Raw genomic sequence first — 25,054 nt, 5'->3', positions numbered from 1 at the left:
GCAACTATTCTCGCTCGGTCAAACTCTGAAACGCGATCAAAAGACGCTCGCTGTCTTCTACGAGCCATACTGAAGCTGCTTACGCAAAACAGCCACACGAAAGAACAATTCCAGTATGTCCACACGGCCGTCTGTTCCCTCTTTATGTAAGCTTGCAGGTGGCATTACTGTTGCCCGTGATGTGCTCCTGTGCTGAAAAGCCAGGCATGAGCATCTCTCGTCGACGCAAACGCATGCTGCAAATTTCACCTGATTTGGCTGCTTCCTTCAGAGTGTTGGATTTTGAGACTTGCGAAACTGTTAAAACATTGTGGTCTTCCAGCCAAACAGGATTAAAGAACGGAATGGTTGACTTTTGACAACGTCCCTAAGGAACTTCCGAAACTGTTGGAAAGGTCTTACAGCCAATCAAGACTAAAGAACAAAACAGTTGACTTTTGACTAAAACGAGGGCAATCTCACTAGTTATCCCTTTCTTCGAGTTATAAGATTTGTCGCAATCATATTTCCAACTGAATGGTATTGGAAAATGCAATGTCTTGGGGAAGTCTCTTATCTTAAATATGACTAGAAGACACTAGCCGCAACGCAAGTTTCCTCTACATCTCACTTATGTCAGACTAGGGAAAGGCCAATCCATTGGGTCCCTGCTTCTATATGAGCAGCCCTAGATCTTGCAGCTCGTGAGTATAAGGCCAGTCGCATGCTGTTGTTTCGTTAACGGACAAGACGCGATATAAAACGAGTCAGACATAAATAAACATAAAATTACTGTCTCTATCAGAAGCTGAATTAGATAATTGCTTCTCCAAACCCAGTCCCATCGGGTCCGAAAATTATGTATTACAGCTTATGTTCTCACATGACGAAATTCTCCTTGATATCTATCAATCCTATGAGATCTAACTCACCTCTTTCCATCCCTCACCACATCAGGGCTGCCGGCCGCGGTGGCCGAGCGGTTGTAGGCGCTTGAGTCCGGAACCACGCGGCTGCTACGGTCGCAGGTTCGAATCCTGCCTCGGGCATGGGGTGTGTGATGTCCTCAGGTTAGTCAGGATTACGTAGTTCTACGTCTAGGGGCCTGATGACCTCAGATGTTAAGTCTCATAGTGCTTAGAGCCATTTGAACCATTTGAACATCAGGGCTACCCATCACCCTTATAAGTTTTCCTCCCTTCTTATAATCGTGGCCAAGCTTGGTACGTACACTCGAACGGCCGTCTCATTGCACAATCTTGTTACCGCCAGCTCATCCTTTCCCAGTTCCAGTCCTTACTATTTACAATAGTACAGTGTCTGTTTTAACGTCTTCATCATTTTAGTATCGTCCTTAAGAACAACTACTTTGTGAAGTTATCATTACTATGAACAACAGTGTTCTTTACTTGAAAATACATATCTATTGCATTCTCTTTACATTATAGCTTCTGTATTTCTTAAGCCCACTAGGTGAAAAGAGCGCTACATAGGGCCTTCCCTACCCTGCAAAGAAACTTACGGCTAAAAGAACGGCCTCAGTGGTCTGTGCCTTTGCCAGAGCGCCTGGGACACAAAAACGCTAAGAAATGCCGCTGTGATTCCTTAGCAGCTCTGGCAGCAATCTTAATCCCAGTTTCTCAGAGGTAAATGCCGTGTAGCTCCTTGACAATGGACTATATGCGGTATGTACCATACACTCTATGTGGTGTCTACCAGGTAGGCGGAAAGAGGTGAAAGGCGAGTCCCCGAGGCAGTCAGACTGGGGGATTCTGGGTGAGGTGGACAATCGTGAGAGCCGGACACCTAACGGTCGACACCTCACCACCAGGCAAAGTCGCACAACGCTCGTAACGCGCCCAGGGGACAATTTTCACACTGGGAATCTTCAGGCTGCAGTATTTCAAAATTATTTAGGACGGAATAAACCAAAGATGGCTTAAACTTTGATACTGACAGTGATACTGAAAACATGTCTTCTATGCTCCACGGTCTCCAGCTGTAGTATAGTCGTCTTGTTCCTACTATCGTGTCGGAGCTCCTTTTGCGTAGCGTAATGCAGCGGCTCCACGTGCCATGGACTCAACAAGTCTTTGCAAGCCCCCTGCTGGAATATTGAGCCACGCTACATCTAGTTGTATACATGGAAGAACCCTGGAGATACTAAAAGGTATCAGATAGATTATATAATGGTAAGACAGAGATTTAGGAACCAGGTTTTAAATTATAAGACATTTCCAGGGGCAGATGTGGACTCTGACCACAATCTATTGGTTATGACCTGTAGATTAAAACTGAAGAAACTGCAAAAAGGTGGGAATTTAAGGAGATGGGACCTCGATAAACTGAAAGAACCAGAGGTTGTACAGAGTTTTAGGGAGAGCATAAGGGAACAATTGACAGGAATGGGGGAAAGAAATACAGTAGAAGAAGAATGGGTAGCTTTGAGGGATGAAGTAGTGAAGGCAGCAGAGGATCAAGTAGGTGAAAAGACCAGGGCTCTTAGAAATCCTTGGGTAACAGAAGAAATATTGAATTTAATTGATGAAATGAGAAAATATAAAAATGCAGTTAATGAAGCAGGCAAAAAGGAATACAAACGTCTCAAAAATGAGATCGACAGGAAGTGCAAAATGGCTAAGCAGGGATGGCTAGAGGACAAATGTAAGGATGTAGAGGCTTATCTCAATAGGGGTAAGATAGATACTGCCTACAGGAAAATTAAAGAGACCTTTGGAGATAAGAGAACCACTTGTATGAACATCAAGAGCTCAGATGGAAACCCAGTTCTAAGCAAAGAAGGGAAAGCAGAAAGGTGGAAGGAGTATATAGAGGGTCCATACAAGGGCGATGTACTTGAGGACAATATTATGGAAATGGAAGAGGATGTAGATGAAGATGAAATGGGAGATACGATACTGCGTGAAGAGTTTGACAGAGCACTGAAAGACCTGAGTCGAAACAAGGCCCCCGGAGTAGACAACATTCCATTGGAACTACTGATAGCCTTGGGAGAGCCAGTCCTGACAAAACTCTACCATCTGGTGAGCAAGATGTATGAGACAGGCGAAATAGCCTCAGACTTCAAGAAGAAGATAATAATTCCAATCCCAAAGAAAGCAGGTGTTGACAGATGTGAAAATTACCGAACAATCAGTTTAATAAGCCACAGCTGCAAAATACTAACACGAATTCTTTACAGACGAATGGAAAAACTGGTAGAAGCCGACCTCGGGGAAGATCAGTTCGGATTCCGTAGAAATACTGGAACACGTGAGGCAATACTGACCTTACGGCTTATCTTAGAAGAAAGATTAAGGAAAGGCAAACCTACGTTTCTAGCATTTGTAGACTTAGAGAAAGCTTTTGACAATGTTGACTGGAATACTCTCTTTCAAATTCTAAAGGTGGCAGGGGTAAAATACAGGGAGCGAAAGGCTATTTACAATTTGTACAGAAACCAGATGGCAGTTATAAGAGTCGAGGGACATGAAAGGGAAGCAGTGGTTGGGAAGGGAGTGAGACAGGGTTGTAGCCTCTCCCCGATGTTATTCAATCTGTATATTGAGCAAGCAGTAAAGGAAACAAAAGAAAAATTTGGAGGAGGTATTAAAATCCATGGAGAAGAAATAAAAACCTTGAGGTTTGCCGATGACATTGTAATTCTGTCAGAGACAGCAAAGGACCTGGAAGAGCAGTTGAACGGCATGGACAGTGTCTTGAAAGGAGGATATAAGATGAACATCAACAAAAGCAAAACGAGGATAATGGACTGTAGTCGAATTAAGTCGGGTGATGCTGAGGGAATTAGATTAGGAAATGAGACACTTAAAGTAGTAAAGGAGTTTTGTTATTTGGGGAGCAAAATAACTGATGATGGTCGAAGTAGAGAGGATATAAAATGTAGACTGGCAATGGCAAGGAAAGCGTTTCTGAAGAAGAGAAATTTGTTAACATCGAGTATAGATTTAAGTGTCAGGAAGTCATTTCTGAAAGTATTTGTATGGAGTGTAGCCATGTATGGAAGTGAAACATGGACGGTAAATAGTTTGGACAAGAAGAGAATAGAAGCTTTCGAAATGTGGTGCTACAGAAGGATGCTGAAGATTAGATGGGTAGATCACATAACTAATGAGGAAGTATTGAATAGGATTGGAGAGAAGAGAAGTTTGTGGCACAACTTGACCAGAAGAAGGGATCGGTTGGTAGGACATGTTCTGAGGCATCAAGGGATCACCTATTTAATATTGGAGGGCAGCGTGGAGAGTAAAAATCGTAGGGGGAGACCAAGAGATGAATACACTAAGCAGATTCAGAAGGATGTAGGTTGCAGTAGGTACTGGGAGATGAAGAAGCTTGCACAGGATAGAGTAGCATGGAGAGCTGCATCAAACCAGTCTCAGGACTGAAGACCACAACAACAACAACATCTACAGTCATTCATAACTGCGAAAGTGTTGCCACTGCAAGATTTTGTGCACGGAGTAAGCTCTCAATTACGTTCCATAAATGTTCGATGGGTGACCAAATAATTCGCTCTAAGTGTCCAGAATGTTCTTCAGATCAGCTCTGAGCAATTGAGGCCCTACATCTACATCTACATGGTTACTCTGCTATTCACACTTACGTGCATGGCAGAGGGTTCATCGAACCATTTTCATACCACTTCTCTACCATTCCACTCTCGAATGGCACGTGGGAAAAACGAACACCTAAATCTTTCCGTTCGAACTCTGATTTCTCTTATTTTATTATGATGATCGTTTCTCCCTACGTAGCTGGGTGTCAACAAAATATTTTCGCATTCGGAAGAGAAAGTTGGTGATTGAACTTTCGTGAACAGATCTCGCCCCAAAGAAAACTGCCTTTGTTTCAGTGACTGCCACTCCAACTCGCGTATCATATCAGTGACACTTTCACCCCTATTGCGCGATAACACGAAACGGGCTCCCTTCTTTCCACTTTTTCGATGTCCTCCGTCAATCCTACCTGCTAAGGATCCCATAAAAAAATGCTTCAAATGGCTCTGAGCACTATGGGACTTAACATCTGAGGTCATCAGTCCGCTAGACTTAGAACTATTTAAACCTAACTAACCTAAGGACATCACACACACCCATGCCCGAGGCAGGATTCGAACCTGCGACTGTAGCGTTCTCGCGGTTCCAGACTGCAGCTCCTAGAACCGCTCGGCCACTCCGACCGGCAAGGATCCCATACCGCGCAGTTATATTCCAGCAGAGAACGGACAAGTGTAATGTAGGCTGTCTCTTTAGTGGATTTGTCGCATCTTCTAAGTGTTCTGTCAACAAAGCGCAGTCTTTGTTTCGCCTTCCCCACAATGTTATCTATGTGGTCTTTCCAGTTTAAGTTGCCCGTAATAGTAATTCCTAGGTATTTAGTCGAATTGACAGCCCTTACATTTGTACGATTTATCGTATACCCAAAATTTATCGGATTTCTTTTAGTTCCCATCTGAATGAGCTCGCATTTTTCTTTGTTTAGTGCCAATTGCCACTTTTCGCACCATACAGAAATTCTCTCTAGATCATTTTGTATTTGGAGTTGATCGTCTGATGATTTTACTAGATGGTAAATTACAACATCATCTGCAAACAATCTAAGGGGGCTGCTCAGATTAACACCTAGATCATTTATGTAAATCAGGAACAGCAGGGGGCTATGATTGCCTTGCGGAACGCCAGATATCACTTCTGTTCTACTCGATGTTTTACCGTCTATCACTACGAACTGTGACCTCTCTGAGAGGAAATCACGAATCCAGTCACACAACTGAGACGATACTCCATATGCACACAATTTGATTAATAGTCGCTTGTGAGGAACGGTATCAAAAGCCTTCTGGAAATCTAGGAAAATGGAATCAATCTGAGATCCCTTGTCGACAGCACTCATTACTTCATGGGAGTTACACAAGAACGATATTTTCCGAATCCGTGTTGGTTATGTATCAATAAGTGATTTTCTTCAAGGTGATTCATAATGTTCGAGTGACGTATATGCTCCAAAATCCTACTGCAAATTGAGGTCAGTGACATGGTTCTGTAATTCAATGGGTTAGTCCTATTTCCTTTCTTGAATACTGGTGTGACCTGTGCTACTTTCCAGTCTTTAGGAACAGATCTTTCGTCAAGTGAGCGGTTGTATATGATTGCTAAGAAAGGCGCTATTGTGTCTGCATTCTCTGAAAGGAACCTGATTGGTGTACCATCTGGACCGGAAGACTTGCCTTTCTTGATTTGAGTTGTTTCGCAACACCTAAGATATCTACTTTTATGTCACTCATGCTAACAGCTGTCCTGGTTTCGAATTCTGGAATATTTACTTCGTCTTCTTTCGTGAAGGTATTACCGAAAACTTTATTTGGTAACTCCGCTTTAGTGGCACAAATATCAGTAACATTTCCATCGCTATTGCGCAGTGACGGTATTGACCGTTTTTTGGCACTGGTATACTTAACTTTCAAATTCTAAAGGTAGCAGGGGTAAAATACAGGGAGCGAAAGGCTATTTACAATTTGTACAGAAACCAGATGGCAGTTATAAGCGTAGAGGGACATAAAAGAGAAGCAGTGGTTGGGAAGGGAGTAAGACAGGGTTGTAGCCTCTCCCTGATGTTATTCAATCTGTATATTGAGCAAGCAGTAAAGGAAACAAAAGAAAAATTCGGAGTAGGTATTAAAATCCATGGAGAAGAAATAAAAACTTTGAGGTTCGCCGATGACATTGTAATTCTGTCAGAGACAGCAAAGGACTTGGAAGAGCAGTTGAGTGGAATGGATGGTGTCTTGAAAGGAGGATATAAGATGAACATCAACAAAAGCAAAACGAGGATAATGGAATTTAGTCGAATTAAGTCGGGTGATGTTGAGGGTATTAGATTAGGAAATGAGACACTTAAAATAGTAAAGGACTTTTGCTATTTGGGGAGCAAAATAACTGATGATGGTCGAAGTAGAGAGGATATAAAATGTAGACTGGCAATGGCAAGGAAAGCGTTTCTGAAGAAGAGAAATTTGTTAACATCGAGTATAGATTTAAGTGTCAGGAAGTCATTTCTGAAAGTATTTGTATGGAGTGTAGCCATGTATGGAAGTGAAACATGGACGGTAAATAGTTTGGACAAGAAGAGAATAGAAGCTTTCGAAATGTGGTGCTACAGAAGAATGCTGAAGATTAGATGGGTAGATCACATAACTAATGAGGAAGTATTGAATAGGATTGGGAGAAGAGAAGTTTGTGGCACAACTTGACCAGAAGAAGGGATCGGTTGGTAGGACATGTTCTGAGGCATCAAGAGATCACCAATTTAGTATTGGAGGGCAGCGTGGAGGGTAAAAATCGTAGGGGGAGACCAAGAGATGAATACACTAAGCAGATTCAGAAGGATGTAGGTTGCAGTATGTACTGGGAGATGAAGAAATTTGCACAGGATAGAGTAGCATGGAGAGCTGCATCAAACCAGTCTCAGGACTGAAGACCACAACAACAACAACATACTTAACATACGACCAGGATCTCTTTGGGTTTTCTACCATATTTTGAGAAAATGTTTCATTGTGGTAACTATTAAAAGCCCGGTGACATATTTAAGAACATGAAGTCTCGGTTCTTTTTTTTTTTTTTTTTTACTATAGGTCTACTGCCATCTCTGAATAAGGGTTAGTATTCACTGAAGTGAGGTGTCGCAGAATGTGGGTTCTGCGATGTTTGCGTACGTCTGGTTAAGGTTAACCATTAATACGCTCTCATCTGGAGGTAGATTGGGTCGAAATCGAACGAAGGGTAGCGGTTTGAAGGGCAGAGGAAAAAAAGTGCCAAGGCAAGAGCCAAGGGAAAAAAACCTCTGCGATAGTTAGGTCGGGTGGTATGAGCAGTAGCGGATGTCTTGCTGACTGCGATAGGTCGTGCAAGGATAGGCTTTGTTAGTAGTGGGTATCATGCATCTCGATACCTTGACGTTGTGTGGTTGTGTTGCTCGGAGGCTGGAGCTGGGTGCCGGTGTAGAGTCCTCGTTCAGCGTCATCAGTCTGCAACAGTTAGGTTTACTATCGTTTTTGTTTCCGATAGGTCATATACCGGATGCACAGTGTGAGGGAATGTTGGCGGTTTGTTTGTGCGACAGTGGGCGAGCTCGTCGGTGTCCCTGCTGTGGCCTGTTGGTCGGCTCTAATAACAGCTGGTAATTACCAGTCAGTGTTGCTGATATGCAGGGGCTCGCCGACATTTGTTGCTTGTTTGCGTATGTTAGTTTACCATAGGTGGCTATGCCCTAGCTAGCAGTGTCTTTGGCCGCTTGTGCTTCCACCTATGGTTGTGATCGTAGTTTCCCAGAGTGAGGATGAAAGGATTGTTCGAGTGTCTCGAGTTCCTGTATAGTCGTGTGGCGTGGTTTTTGAATAGTTCCTTGAGTGTATCAAGGCGGTATTCATGGTGAAGATCCACGGTGCGTGTGTAGCGTGGAGCGTTGCTAATGATTCGTAGCACTTTGTTCTGTATGATCTGCATACGGCGCAGTCGTGTAGGAGTTGCATATCCCCAGACGGGAGCTGCGTACGTCATCAGAGGTCTAATCAGTGTCGTGTACATGGACCTCGACACCCTCCTATTCACTGTGCTTTCCCTGTTGAGCATTGGGTAGAGCTGTTTGAGCCTCGCGTGCGCTCGGTTGGCAACGTATTCGAAGTGGTCCCCCCATGTAAGTTTCCGGTCCAGTCAGACACCTAGGTATCTGGCTTTCTCTCGGAAACGTATTGGGCGTGTATGTAGCGTTATGTTGATGTTTGCGCAGTAGTTTCGGTCTACGTGTGAACAGAACTGCTTCGCACTTGTCGACGTTTACTTTAATACGCCATCGCTCCAACCAAGGCTCTGCTGTTCTGAGTGCTGTCTGTATTCGTGAATTGAGGTTCGACGGTTTTCAATCTTGCGCAAGGATGGCGGCGTCATCTGCGTAGATGGCTAACGTCGTGTTTTGTGTTGCTGGGAAGTCGTTAAAGTACAGGTTAAACAAGATGGGCCCTAGGGTGCTTCCTTGGGGTACTCCAGCTTGGATACCATGTTGTGTTGATTGTTTATCCTGCACGTTAGCGCTGAAACATCTGTTCATGAAATATGAGTCTATGAGACGTACGAGTCCGTCCAGGAAACCAGTTTCGCTTAGTTTGCGTATGAGTCAGTTGTGCCAGAGACGGTCGAAAGCCTTTTCGATGTCCAGGAGCACGGTCCCTGTGGCTTTGTTGATGTTATAGCCGTGATATGTTCGACTATGTGGTCAAATAGGCGAACATAACCGTTTTCAGTCAATGATTGATTCAGATGGACCAGAGGACCCAGCCAAATACATGTAAACACAGCCCACACCAGTATGGAGCCACAACCAGCTTGCACAGTGCCGACAACTTGGGTCCATCGCTTCGTGAGGCCTGCACGACACTCGAACCCTACCATCAGATCTTATCAACTGAAATCGGGATTCATATGATTTTCCAGTCGTCTAGGACCCAACCGAAATGGTCAAGAGCCCCGGAGAGGCGCTGCAGTCGATCTCGTGCTGTTAGTAAAACCACTCGCGTCCGTCGTCTGCTGCCGTAGCCTATTAACGCCAACTTCCGCCGCATTCTCTTAACGGTAACGTTCGTCGCACTCCCACATTGATTGCTATGGTTACTTCACGCAGTGTTGCTTGTCTGTTAGCTCTGACAACTCTACGCGAGCGCCGCTGCTCTCGGTCGTTAAGTGAAGGCGTCGGCCACGGCGTTGTCTGCAATGAGAGGTTTTCTATTTATTTAATCGTATGACTAGGCCCCTCCACCGGGCAGGCCGTTCGCCGAGTGCCGTTCTTTCAATTTGACGCCACTTCGGCGACCTGTAATCGATGAGGATGATAGGATGATGTTGAGGATAGAGGGACGGAGGTTTTTTTTTTCAGAGTTTTATGAAACATACATAACCCACTGTCTGACACTTTTGAGTGGGTGTATTAAGACTAACTCTGCTATTAGTTCTACAGAAGTGGTTTATTAATGCATGCACACTATCTATTAAATAAAGAACATTGTGCTATGTGTGAATGATCGGCCTCTTAGTCTCTCTGGAATCCTGCCAGAGAGTTGCGCCTCCCTAGCCACGTGGAGGCGGGCCGCTACTACTAGAAGAAACCACTCCATTTACACTACTCTTTTATTCCCCCCACCACCATACTGAGCTAACTACTACTACTAGCTACTACAAGTCAAAGACTTAAGGAAACATATTATTTACATATTTGCAGGGTGTTTCAAAAATGACCGGTATATTTGAAACGGCAATAAAAACTAAACGAGCAGCGATAGAAATACACCGTTTGTTGCAATATGCTTGGGACAACAGTACATTTTCAGGCGGACAAACTTTCGAAATTACAGTAGTTACCATTTTCAACAACAGATGGCGCTGCAAGTGATGTGAAAGATATAGAAGACAACGCAGTCTGTGGGTGCTCCATTCTGTACGTCGTCTTTCTGCTGTAAGCGTGTGCTGTTCACAACGTGCAAGTGTGCTGTAGACAACATGGTTTATTCCTTAGAACAGAGGATTTTTCTGGTGTTGGAATTCCACCGCCTAGAACACAGTGTTGTTGCAACAAGACGAAGTTTTCAACGGGGGTTTAATGTAACCAAAGGACCGAAAAGCGATACAATAAAGGATCTGTTTGAAAAATTTCAACGGACTGGGAACATGACGGATGAACGTGCTGGAAAGGTAGGGCGACTGCGTACGGCAACCACAGAGGGCAACGCGCAGCTAGTGCAGCAGGTGATCCGACAGCGGCCTCGGGTTTCCGTTCGCCGTGTTGCAGCTGCGGTCCAAATGACGCCAACGTCCACGTATCGTCTCATGCGCCAGAGTTTGCACCTCTATCCATACAAAATTCAAACGCGGCAACCCCTCAGCGCCGCTACCATTGCTGCACGAGAGACATTCGCTAACGATATAGTGCACAGGATTGATGACGGCGATATGCATGTGGGCAGCATTTGGTTTACTGACGAAGCTTATTTTTACCTGTACGGCTTCGTCAATAAACAGAACTGGCGCATATGGGGAACCGAAAAGCCCCATGTTGCAGTCCCATCGTCCCTGCATCCTCAAAAAGTACTGGTTTGGGCCGCCATTTCTTCCAAAGGAATCATTGGCCCATTTTTCAGATCCGAAACGATTACTGCATCACGCTATCTGGACATCCTTCGTGAATTTGTGGCGGTACAAACTGCCTTAGACGACACTGCGAACACCTCGTGGTTTATGCAAGATGGTGCCCGGCCACATCGCACGGCCGACGTCTTTAATTTCCTGAATGAATATTTCGATGATCGTGTGATTGCTTTGTGCTATCCGAAACATACAGGAGGCGGCGTGGATTGGCTTCCCTATTCGCCAGACATGAACCCCTGTGACTCAAACACTGTGTGTTCTGGCGATCCTTCGTGGGCACCACAGTCACACTCGGGTGTTGGCGTTTTTCCTATTTTATGCAGGTACGTGGGATAGGGACCGTGACCTGTAAGGAAGTGAACTAGGCCCTGTGAGGGCTTCATTATCTTGTTCTTTAGTCTTTACCTTACTCTGGGTAGAAACCCGTGGACTCTACAGCCCGTACTGGACCCATCCCATTCGTCCTGCCAAATGTCAAGCATTTTTTCTCGAATAGCTTTAACGCTTATCAGAGGAGTCCCCATTATATTTTGCACCTTGTCGATGTTCTGTTTCTGCAGCCAGTAGAAGGCTGCGTGCGGACTTATTATGATGAGGTCAGCACAACACCCAGTTCCTGGGCGGAAAACATTCCCCACCCCAGCCGGGAATCGAACCCCGGTCCAGAGGATTGACAATCCGTCTCGCTGACCATTCAGCTACCGGGGACGGACTGCAATGAGAGGTGAAATGTTGTATTCTCGGCACGCTCTCGACACTGTGGATCCCGGAATATTGAATTCCCTATCGGTTTCCGAAGTGGAATGTCCCATGCTTCTAGCCCCAACGGTCACTGCGCTTTCAGGGTCAGTTACTTCCCGTCGTGCGGCCATAATCATATCGCATACCTTTTCAAAGGAATCTCCTGACAGCTTGTCACTGCTCTGCCGTTTTACACCTTGTTTACGTGTTAGTACTTCCATCTGTATACGTGTACGTCGCTATCACACGGCTGTTGCCACCTCAGTGTTTAAAGCTAAGGCGGTTCTGTTACGACACGCTAATGCTAACTCGGCGGCGCGTAGCAGTGGCAGGAGGTTCATAACTTTCTGAACAGCATGGCGCCGAGCTGGTGTGACATGGGCGTACAAAAACTGCCACAGCGCCTACAAAAATGTATCGACAGAAATGGTGGTCATGTCGAAAAATAGCTAAATGTTCAAGCTGTAAACTGATGTAAACCATTGTAGAAATAAACAGGTCTATGTACTTATAAAAATATAGGAGACCTTACTTTTGGGATTACCCTCGTATAACAACGCTTACCATTCGCATACCCAATCAAACATATAAAAAACAACAATTGACATTCACCCGTTCGGGTTTATTCGGCTCAGATCGTATAGCCCCGTCCCTTTTTGTCTGCTGGAAAGTCTTTTATTTCTAGATGCGACGAGGATTCCCTTAGCAGAGACATCACATACATTGTGCATCCATTTAAAAATCGACTTCTGATTCGTTCATTAATCAACTTAGAGTCAATAAGGATTTGTCCTCCACCCAAATCTAGGAAACAGTTAAAAAGTTTTCTAGGGCTCACAGAATTTTACCGTAAATTTGTAAAAGGGCAGGTGTTTAGTGATGAAAATTTGAATAACCTCTTACGCAAAAATGTTCCGTTTGTGTGGACTGACGGATGTCAGGCCGCTTTCGAGAGATTAAAAGACGAGTTGTTAAGATCTAACGTACTATTTCATCCTGATTTATCGCTACCCTTCCATCTGGGTACGGTTTCGTCGAATCACGGGGTGGGGGTAGAACTGTTCCAAGAAATTGGTAAAGGAGAGGATAAGGAACACCGCACGATAGCGTTCGAGGGTCGAACTTTATCAAAAAGTGAACGAAACTACACGATTTCTGAGAAAGAGTGTCTCGCTATCGTGTGGGGATTCAAGAAGTTCAAGGGTTACCTATGGGACCGTAAGGCGATTATTCATACGGGCCATAAGGCGCTCACTTATCTGCAGGATTGTAAACTACTTCACGAAAGACTAACTAGGTGGTCGCTAAAGAAGTTGAGGGACGTAAATTAATAGTGAACATCTGTAAGAATCTACGTCGTCATCAGAACGAGGACGGTTGTTTAACTATGGTGAAAACCCGATATGACGAAAGGAGTCCAGAAGGAGAGAAATTAAGGAAGTATTACAAGATGTACGATCATATCTTGTACATACGTAAGGGTGAAGATATTAATATTTGGCGGGTATGCTGACCCTCCAAATACGTCACGGAAATAATAGACTACTACCATTTGGCGTATGGTCACTGTGGACCAAAGAAATGTACGGAAAAGCTGAGTGAAGTAGTGCATTTTAACAACAACATGAACATATATATACTAGTTTATAGGTAGACATATAACAAAGATACACAGATACATGGAGACTGGTTATATTTCACCACCTGACGCTAACTATACAGGGTGTTACAAAAAGGTATGGCCAAAGTTTCAGGAAACGTCCCTCACACACAAAGAAAGAAAATATGTTATGTGGACATGTGTCCGGAAACGCTTACTTTCCATGTTAGAGCTCATTTTATTACTTCTCTTCAAATCACATTAATCATGGGATGGAAACACACAGCAACAGAACGTACCAGCGTGAATTCAAACACTTTGTTACAGGAAAAGCTCAAAATGTCCTCCGTTAGCGAGGATACATGCGTCCACCCTCCTTCGCATGGAATCCCTGATGCGCTGATGCAGCCCTGGAGAATGGCGTATTGTATCACAGCCGTCCACAATACGAGCACGAAGAGTCTCTACATTTGGTACCGGGGTTGCGTAGACAAGAGCTTTCAAATGCCCCCATAAATGAAAGTCAAGAGGGTTGAGGTCAGGAGAGCGTGGAGGCCATGGAATTGGTCCGCCTCTACCATTTATCGGTCACCGAATCTGTTGTTGAGAAGCGTACGAACACTTCGACTGAAATGTGCAGGAGCTCCATCGTGCATGAACCACATGTTGTGTCGTACTTGTAGCGGCACATGTTATAGCAGCACAGGTACAGTATCCCGTATGAAATCATGGCAGTGAATCGAGGAAGTACAGTACGTACTCACGAAACTACAATGAGCTCTAGCATGGAAATTAAGCGTTTCCGGACACATGTCCACATAACATCTTTTCTTTATTTGTGTGTGAGGAATGTTTCCTGAAAGTTTGGCCGTACCTTTTTGTAACACCCTGTATATCTAGACTTATTTTTGCTAGAACAACATGTAAGACGCAAGAATGAGATCAGTGTACGAATCATCAAAACTCAATTGCGAGATTAAATGGACAATTGAGGGGAATAGGAGGAGCTCTCACACATCTTAGAGTTGTTTCGCGTATGCGTGATGCAATGCAGCTGATAGGAAACTGGCAAAATATTCATGGTGTTTTTCACTGTTTTTGATCTTTGACTCTTGTCACCTCAGTGTTTAAAGCAAAGGCGTTTGTGTTACGACACGCCGATGGTGACTCGGTGGCGCGTAGCAGCGGCTGCTGCGTTGCGGGTTTCCATCCGTGACGGCCAGTCCAGTCCAGACGGAGCCAGTTGGCTGTCTGGCCGGCCTCCTTACTTAGCCACGGAGACAGCCGGGCGGGACGCAAACGGAGCCGCTCCCTGTATAAGGAGCGACGACCGCGAGCTGTCCGCACTGGGGAGCCCGGCACGAGAGCTGCACGCAGATCACTAACGCTGTGGAAGAAATCACACCTCCCACACACACTGCCGGCGCCTTTGTTTCTCTGTCTTATTGTTTTCCTTTGTTAAAAATTGTTACAAAGAGATGGGGCCCCTCCACGCCCCCACCAACGTGGTGACCAAACCAAAAGTTCTACTGTCACCTCCGTAAACATGTTAGTTATCTAGTAAGTGTGTAACCTCCCCCTCACTTATCGACCTTAATGACAGTGAAAAATTAAACCGCGTGTACCTAATGGAAAATTGGGAAAAAGCAATCGTCACCGAGGTTAATTTGTCGGTAAAGAGGGAGGAAAGGGTTACATCTAAATGAAAGAAAAAATGCTAATGAAACTGGTGGAAATTAATTTTGAAATAGGGGTAAAGTTAATAAAGAAAGTAAATGTGCGGCCGTTACGTTAACAATCAACTAGCGGTAATGAGATATTTGAGATTTGGGGGAAATTACGGTCGCCAGTCCTAAGGACAATTACTATAGTAACTGAAAAAGGAAGATTATTACACATATAATTAGCACTAGAAGCGTGGCAACTGAAGGTTGACAAGTGTAGTGTGAAAACTGAAAGTTTGTCAGAAGTAATAAATTTCGCTACACTCTGACTTAATTTAGCAAAAGAATTAATAAAACCGGAAAATCGAAAGTTAATTTAGTAACTGAAGTTAATAGTGAGCTTTCTTTCTGAAGCACATCGAAATTCAGTAAAATACGGTTAGTCTTGGACTACCTCAACAATCATTTCAAAAGCTACTTGAATCTACGCAATTTACAAGTAAGAGATTTAACTTTGAACTTGAATTAAATGATTCTGAACAATTAACAATAGTAAAATTTAGTACGTACCATGCTGAGCTGCAGTCACAGGTAAGCTAAAATATGGTAACAAAACTAGCACTCTTAATTTGTGCTTGTGTAATCTAAGTATTGTAGCCAGCTATGAATACTTTAACTGAACTTTGAAATTAAAGTAGTGAAATGGAATGATTGTATTTTAATGCTGGCATTTGAATTTGAACGACACTCGGGTTCATTCCGGAAAAGGAAGGGACCCTACTTGGTAATGCAATTGGGACAATGAGCAACAAAGGTTCATGCTAAGTAGCTGTAATTTTGTGATGCAACAATTTCAAAAGTTTGAAAAGCTGAGGTCTGCCATACAGTTCTAAAACTTTACGTGCTTCCAGTCTTCCTTGTTGGTTGATTGAAGGTTTGAAGCCGTCGATCGAGGAGGTGGCGACAGTCACTCATTGTCGGCCGTCGCTGTTGCGGAAGCTGGATGTTGGCGCGCCTTCTTCTCGACACGGTCACCAGACGAAACGGGCTCTTGATGTGCGCCAGCTAATGCTTCCCGTCCGCGACTCCATGTCAGAAACTATCATCGCAAGTCGAGCGCAATTACATGCTGCCAAACCCCCGAAAGCGCAGCAACTCGCGGGAGCTTCACACAACACACCTGCTCCACTCGCTACTCCAGCCAGACTTCCTCTCTGCCCGCGCTCCACGCGACAGAGTTAACACTACCAAAGATCCTACACACTTTGATTCTTCACACGACCTATCGATGTAATCGTTCGATAGCAGTTTTCCCTAGGCAAGACCCAGCGTAAAAATACGAATAATATTTACGAAACAAACCAATTATACATCGACATAAATGCATAAATATACACTCCTGGAAATGGAAAAAAGAACACATTGACACCGGTGTGTCAGACCCACCATACTTGCTCCGGACACTGCGAGAGGGCTGTACAAGCAATGATCACACGCACGGCACAGCGGACACACCAGGAACCGCGGTGTTGGCCGTCGAATGGCGCTAGCTGCGCAACATTTGTGCACCGCCGCCGTCAGTGTCAGCCAGTTTGCCGTGGCATACGGAGCTCCATCGCAGTCTTTAACACTGGCAGCATGCCGCGACAGCGTGGACGTGAACCGTATGTGCAGTTGACGGACTTTGAGCGAGGGCGTATAGTGGGCATGCGGGAGGCCGGGTGGACGTACCGCCGAATTGTTCAACACGTGGGGCGTGAGGTCTCCACAGTACATCGATGTTGTCGCCAGTGGTCGGCGGAAGGTGCACGTGCCCGTCGACCTGGGACCGGACCGCAGCGACGCACGGATGCACGCCAAGACCGTAGGATCCTACGCAGTGCCGTAGGGGACCGCACCGCCACTTCCCAGCAAATTAGGGACACTGTTGCTCCTGGGGTATCGGCGAGGACCATTCGCAACCGTCTCCATGACGCTGGGCTACGGTCCCGCACACCGTTAGGCCGTCTTCCGCTCACGCCCCAACATCGTGCAGCCCGCCTCCAGTGGTGTCGCGACAGGCGTGAATGGAGGGACGAATGGAGACGTGTCGTCTTCAGCGATGAGAGTCGCTTCTGCCTTGGTGCCAATGATGGTCGTATGCGTGTTTGGCGCCGTGCAGGTGAGCGCCACAATCAGGACTGCATACGACCGAGGCACATGGTGTGGGGAGCGATCTCCTACACTGGCCGTACACCACTGGTGATCGTCGAGGGGACACTGAATAGTGCACGGTACATCCAAACCGTCATCGAACCCATCGTTCTACCATTCCTAGACCGGCAAGGGAACTTGCTTTTCCAACAGGACAATGCACGTCCGCATGTATCCCGTGCCACCCAACGTGCTCTAGAAGGTGTAAGTCAACTACCCTGGCCAGCAAGATCTCCGGATCTGTCCCCCATTGAGCATGTTTGGGTCTGGGTGAAGCGTCGTCTCACGCGGTCTGCACGTCCAGCACGAACGCTGGTCCAACTGAGGCGCCAGGTGGAAATGGCATGGCAAGCCGTTCCACAGGACTACATCCAGCATCTCTACGATCGTCTCCATGGGTGAATAGCAGCCTGCATTGCTGCGAAAGGTGGATATACACTGTACTAGTGCCGACATTGTGCATGCTCTGTTGCCTGTGTCTATGTGCCTGTGGTTCTGTCAGTGTGATCATGTGATGTATCTGACCCCAGGAATGTGTCAATAAAGTTTCCCCTTCCTGGGACAATGAATTCACGGTGTTCTTATTTCAATTTCCAGGAGTGTATATATACATATAGGAAAACAATTACAATATGTAAAGACACAGAAATGTCATATATCCAGGTAACAAAAATAAGGAAAACAAATTTTAGTACAATAGATGGAAGTAGGAGGATATGCATTTCCGGCGTTACAAGTGGATCACAGGATGCTGGGCTGTGATGTTGTGCGTGCGTCTGGGTTAGGCTACGCATTAACACGGTCCATCAGGTGATAGATAGTGGACGAAACGCGAGTGAGGGTAGCGATTTGAAGAGCAGAGGGAAAGAAGTGACAAGGCTCGTGCCGTGGGAAAAAAACCTCTGCGACAGTGGGATGGGTAGTAAGAGCAGTAGTGGCTTACTAGCTGCGATAGCTCATGCAAGGATGGATTTGTTAGTATAGGTATCATGCATCATTACCGTGACAAGCGATGGCGATGTGTCCCAGTTGCTGCAGCTGCTACATTCCTGGAACAATCAAGATCGTTATACAGTAGTGGGAGATCGGCCATAGATCATTTCACTGTGTGGGGGATGTGTGGAGCTTGTTTGCATGCAGTGTACGGTACGGCTTCCCTGTGTGGTGCCAGTTATTCGGCAGTGTATTTCAGCTGGATATCCAGTAATGGCGTCTAATTAACAGGGGCTCGCCTGTGCCGTTATGTTTGCGTATGCTTGGCCATAGATGTTATGTCCTTACAAGTATGTCTTTTGGTCTTTTTTGTTTCCATCTATGGTTGTGGTCGTAGTTCCCCAGATTCAGAATAAACGGGTTCTGCGAATGTCTGGAGTTTCTGTGTAGTCTTGTGGTGGAAATGGCTCTAAGCACTATGGGACTTAACATCTGAGGTCATCAGTCCCCTAGACTTAGAACTACTCAAACCTAACTAACCTAAGAACATCACACACATCCACGCCCGAGGCAGTATTCGAACCTGTGACCGTAGCGGCAGCGCGGTTCCGGACTGAAGCGCCTAGAACCGCTCGGTCACAGCGGCCGGTACTTTGTTACATACAAGAAACCAAAATGTAAACTTACACAGAGATGACTCCACATTTCATGGCAGATGGCGCGGTCACTAGCAGCACACACAAGGTATTAACGAATTCATAACGGAAAATGAGGCCCCGTGGACTTCATCAGGACAGCCGTGATCTTTATTGAAGTTTAGAGCCGGCCGGGGTGGCCGAGCGGTTCTAGGTGCTGCAGTCTGGAACCGCGCGACAGCTACGGTCACAGGTTCGAATCCTGCCTCGGGCATGGATGTGTGTGATGTCCTTAGGTTAGTTAGGTTTAAGTAGTTCTAAGTTCTAGGGGACTGATGACCTCAGAAGTTAAGGCTTTGCAGTCACCATCAAATCCAATGAGTACACGTAACCATGTAGTCAATACATTTTTAAGCAACTACGTGTCGCTGCTGTACTCTTTGAATTTCATAATTTCGTGTGGTTGAGTGGCCACGTGCCAGGTGCAAGTCTTGGAACTGCACGACACCTCTACGAATTGCGAGCCCCCAATCTTGCAAAATAGAGGTGGAGCCCCTCCACGCCCACACCGGCATGATGGCCAACACAAAAGGTCTACTGCCATCTCTGCATAAGGGTTAGTATTCACTAAAGTGAGGTGTCGCAGGATGTGGGTACTGCGATGTTTGCGTACGTCTGGTTAGGATTAACCATTAATACGCGCTCATCTGGAGATAGATTGGTCGAAATCTGACGAAGGGTAGCGGTTTGAAGGGCAGAGGAAAAAAAGTGCCAAACCAAGAGCCAAGGGAAAAAAAAACCTCTGCGAAAGTTAGGTCGGGCGGCAAGAGCAGTAGCGGTTGTCTTGCTGCCTGCGATAGGTCGTGCAAGGATAGGCTTTGTTAGTAGTGGGTATCATGCATGTCGATACCTTGACGTTGTGCGTTTGTGCTGCTCGGCGGCTGGCGCTGGGTGCTGGTATAGAGTCCTCGTTCAGCGTCCTGCAACCTGCAACAGTTAGGTTTGTTATCGGTCTTGTGTCCGATAGGTCATATACCGGAGGCACAGTGTGAGAGAGTGTTGGCAGATTGTTCGTGCGTCTGTGGGCGAGCACGTCGGTGTCCCTGCTGTGGCCTGTTGGTCGGCTCTAGTAGCAGCTGGTAGTTGCCAGTCAGTGTTGCTGATATGCAGGGGCTTACCGACGTTTGTCGCTGTTTGCGTATGTTAGTTTACCATAGGTGGTTATGCCCTAGCTAGCAGTGTCTTTGGTCGCTTGTGTTTCCACCTGTGGTTGTGATCGTAGTTTCCCAGAGTGAGGATGAAAGGATTGTTCGTCTTACGTGCAGCCTTTATTGTGGTTCGAGGCAGTAGTGAGTGCAATCTCCCAGCCACACTGGCGAACTCAAAACACGATTAACTCTACAATCTGTTCTACGCTTTGTATGTTTGTATAGCCTCAGATTGGCGTTGACAATAATAACAACTCACGCTGCTCGGTGCAGATGGAGGTGAGGTTTAATTATGAAAAATAAACTTAAAAAATCTTAAAAAATAAATGAAACAGTTAACTTTTCGGTTAAATTAAAAATGTTTCTAATAATGGCAGCTGTTTTACAGTGGAACGCCGACACAGAGAGCGCACAGTTCAGTCATATAGAATTTACCGATCATATTTATTAAGAGAAAAAGGGTAGCCACATTGATATGATAGAAGATGATAATATTCGTTAAAATCAAACAATTTATCAATACGTTTCCTTTAATTTACGTCTATGATCACAAATTTTCTGTTAACAGATTACCGGTTTCGGTCTATAATGACCATCATCAGATCTGCAGCAAAAAATGGGAAAAAAACATAAATACACTCGCAGATTGTCTGTAGCTTAGAAACAATAAATAGACCGTAATGAAAAGTACTACTGACTTATGTATACAGTTGTGAGCTTTAAGTGTGCAGAGGCATACCTGTCTTATAAAACCGAAGTCCTAACGTACTGCAGCCTTAGTGACGTCGTCAAATGTTAAATGCAAAATCAGCACCCGCATCGTCAAATATATATAAATAACATCATATGCATGAGTCATGTTGTCAGTAGCATTACTGTTCAAAACAAGCTGCCGTACGTTAGTCACAAGATGTTTGTGTTGTAAGTTTACCAGATGTCGCTATTGTAGGCATACACTAGTTTTCAATGATTAATTGATCAGCGTAAAATAAAGGGGGATACAATAGTTGAAGTCTGTAATGAGCTTATAACGAATAAAAGGCATTACAGTAATAAAAAGCGATGAAATAGAACACGACAAAAGTCAGATTATTTAATTAAAGGAAACTTATTGTATACAAGGGTCACTGTTTTATTCGCGACAGTGTCGCAACTTGTGAAACAAATCTTTCAATCCTTAAAAATTGTTCGCATGTCAAGGTAAACTACAAAGACAATTCACTATGTCTCGGATAAAAATTACTCAACTTGGAATCGCAAACAGAATCACATTAATCAGTGATGAGACAACATTCCTGTCTGTTTTGAAAGCATTGCATAAATCCTGAAGGAATCTGAATGCTATTAGGTACACATCTTTGCTTCCGCCGTTTTGCAAAAGACGGCAGTGGCGGCAAGTGGAGTTCGGGTAGTTGGTCATAGGTGTAATATAATAAGCTTAGGCATCAGTAATCGTAACGCCATAAAAATATTAGTCGATTTGTGATTGCATCAGAAGGATTTTTTTTTTTTTTTTTTTTTTTTGTTATCAGTCTACTGACTGGTATGATGCGGCCCGCCACGAATTCCTTTCCTGTGCTAACCTCTTCATCTCAGAGTACCACTTGCAACCTACGTCCTCAATTATTTGCTTGACGTATTCCAATCTCTGTCTTCTTCTACAGTTTTTGCCCTCTACGGCTCCCTCTAGTAACATGGAAGTCATTCCCTCATGTCTTAGCAGATGTCCTATCATCCTGTCCCTTCTCCTTATCAGTGTTTTCCACATTTTCCTTTCCTCTCCGATTCTGCGTAGAACCTCCTCATTCCTTACCTTATCAGTCCACCTAATTTTCAACATTCGTCTATGGCACCACATCTCAAATGCTTCGATTCTCTTCTGTTCCGGTTTTCCCACAGTCCATGTTTCACTACCATACAATGCTGTACTCCAGACGTACATCCTCAGAAATTCCTTCCTCAAATTAAGGCGGGTATTTGATATTAGTAGACTTCTCTTGGCCAGAAATGCCTTTTTTGCCATAGCGAGTCTGTTTTTGATGTCCTCCTTGCTCCGTCCGTCATTGGTTATTTTACTGCCTAGGTAGCAGAATTCCTTAACTTCATTGACTTCGATACCATCAATGCTGATGTTAAGTTTCTCGTTGTTCTCATTCCTACTACTTCTCATTACCTTCGTCTTTCTCCGATTTGCTCTCAAACCATACTGTGTACTCATTAGACTGTTCATTCCGTTCAGCAGATCATTTAATTCTTCTTCACTTTCACTCAGGATAGCAATGTCATCAGCGAATCGTATCATTGATATCCTTTCACCTTGTACTTTAATTCCACTCCTGAACCTTTCTTTTATTTCCATCATTGCTTCCTCGATGTACAAATTGAAGAGTAGGGGCGAAAGGCTACAGCCTTGTCTTACACCCTTCTTAATACGAGCACTTCGTTCTTGATCGTCCACTCTTATTATTGCCTCTTGGTTGTTGTACATATTGTATATGACCCGTCTCTCCCTATAGCTTACCCCTACTTTTTTCAGAATCTCGAACAGCTTGCACCATTTTATATTGTCGAACGCTTTTTCCAGGTCGACAAATCCTATGAAAGTGCCTTGATTTTTCTTTAGCCTTGCTTCCATTATTAGCCGTAACGTCAGAATTGCCTCTCTCGTCCCTCTACTTTTCCTAAAGCCAAACTCATCGTCACCTAGCGCATTCTCAATTTTCTTTTCCATTCTTCTGTATATTATTCTTGTAAGCAGCTTCGATGCATGAGCTGTTAAGCTGATTGTGCGATAATTCTCGCACTTGTCAGCTCTTGCCGTCTTCGGAATTGTGTGGATGATGCTTTTGCGAAAGTCAGATGATATATCGCCAGACTCATATATTCTACACACCAGCGTGAATAGTCGTTTTGTTGCCACTTCCCCCAATGATTTTAGAAATTCTGATGGAATGTTATCTATCCCTTCTGCCTTATTTGACGGTAAGTCCTCCAAAGCTCTTTTAAATTCCGATTCTAATACTGGATCCCCTATCTCTTCTAAATCGACTCCTGTTTCTCCTTCTATTACATCAGACAAATCTTCACCCTCATAGAGGCTTTCAATGTATTCTTTCCACCTATCTGCTCTCTCCTCTGTATTTAACAGTGGAATTCACGTTGCACTCTTAATGTTACCACCGTTGCTTTTAATGTCACCAAAGGTTGTTTTGACTTTCCTGTATGCTGAGTCTGTCCTTCCAACAATCATATATTTTTCGATGTCTTCACATTTTTCCTGCAGTCATTTCGTCTTAGCTTCCCTGCATTTCCTATTTATTTCATTCCTCAGCGACTTGTATTTCTGTATTCCTGATTTTCCCGGAACATGTTTGTACTTCCTCCTTTGATCAATCAACTGAAGTATTTCTTCTGTTACCCATGGTTTCTTCGTAGCTACCTTCTTTGTACCTATGTTTTCCTTCCCAACTTCTGCGATGGCCCTTTTTAGAGATGTCCATTCCTCTTCAACTGTACTGCCTACTGCGCTACAGAGCTATTCCTTATTGCTGTATCTATAGCGTTAGATAACTTCAAACGTATCTCGTCATTCCTTAGTACTTCCGTATCCCACTTCTTTGCGTATTGATTCTTCCTGACTAATGTCTTGAACTTCAGCCTACTCTTCATCACTACTATATTGTGATTTGAGTCTATATCTGCTCCTGGGTACGCCTTACAATCCAGTATCTGATTTCGGAATCTCTGTCTGACCATGATGTAATCTAATTGAAATCTTCCCGTATCTCCCGGCCTTTTCCAAGTATACCTCCTCCTCTTGTGATTCTTGAACAGGGTATTCGCTATTACTAGCTGAAACTTGTTACAGAACTCAATTTGTCTTTCTCCTCTTTCATTCCTTGTCCCAAGCCCATATTCTCCTGTAACCTTTTCTTCTACTCCTTCCCCTACAACTGCATTCCAGTCGCCCATGACTATTAGATTTTCGTCCTCCTTTACATACTGCATCAGCCTTTCAATATCCTCATACACTTTCTCTATCTGTTCATCTTCAGCTTGCGACGTCGGCATGTATACCTGAACTATCGTTGTCGGTTTTGGTCTGCTGTCGATTCTGATTAGAACAACCCGGTCACTGAACTGTTCACAGTAACACACCCTCTGCCCTACCTTCCTATTCATAACGAATCCTACACCAGTTATACCATTTTCTGCTGCTTTTGATATTACCCGATACTCATCTGACCAGAAATCCCGCGTCTTCCTTCCACTTCACTTCACTGACCCCTACTATATCTAGATTGAGCCTCGATTAAGTACGTCAACTTACGTACCCATTTCTCGTCAATTGCGGGAAGTTTTAATTTTCTGCTTTAACAAGAAGAAATCTGCGCCTGTGGCTCTTAAAATGCTGGGTAAGACCAATGGTGAGGAAACTATTAGTGGAGGAACGTGCAGAGAATGTTTTCAACGCCACAATAACGGTGATTTTTGATGTCGAAGACCGGCATGGCGGTGGAAGACAGAACGTTTTCGAGGCTACTGAAACAGAGGAAGACAGTCACAGGACATCATTATCGAAAGCAATTGATGCGTTCGAGCCCGGCACTGAAACACAAACGGCCACAATACGGCGATAGACACGTAAAGGTAATTTTGCAGCAGGTCGGTGCTCGACCCCATGTCGCAAAACCCGCCAAAATACACATGGAAACGTTGAAATGAGAAGTGCTATCCCTCCCATCGTATTCTCCATACGTTGCTCTCTCTGACTACCACCTTTTTCGATCAGTGGCATACAGTCTGGCTGACCAGCACTTCCGATCATACGAACAAGTGCAAAATTGAATCCTTTCATGGATCCCTACAAAAAACGCCCAGTTCT

Source organism: Schistocerca cancellata, chromosome 3, assembly GCF_023864275.1.
Source record: "Schistocerca cancellata isolate TAMUIC-IGC-003103 chromosome 3, iqSchCanc2.1, whole genome shotgun sequence".
Lineage (NCBI taxonomy): Eukaryota > Metazoa > Arthropoda > Insecta > Orthoptera > Acrididae > Schistocerca > Schistocerca cancellata.
Note: the sequence above shows the minus strand (reverse complement) of the source record.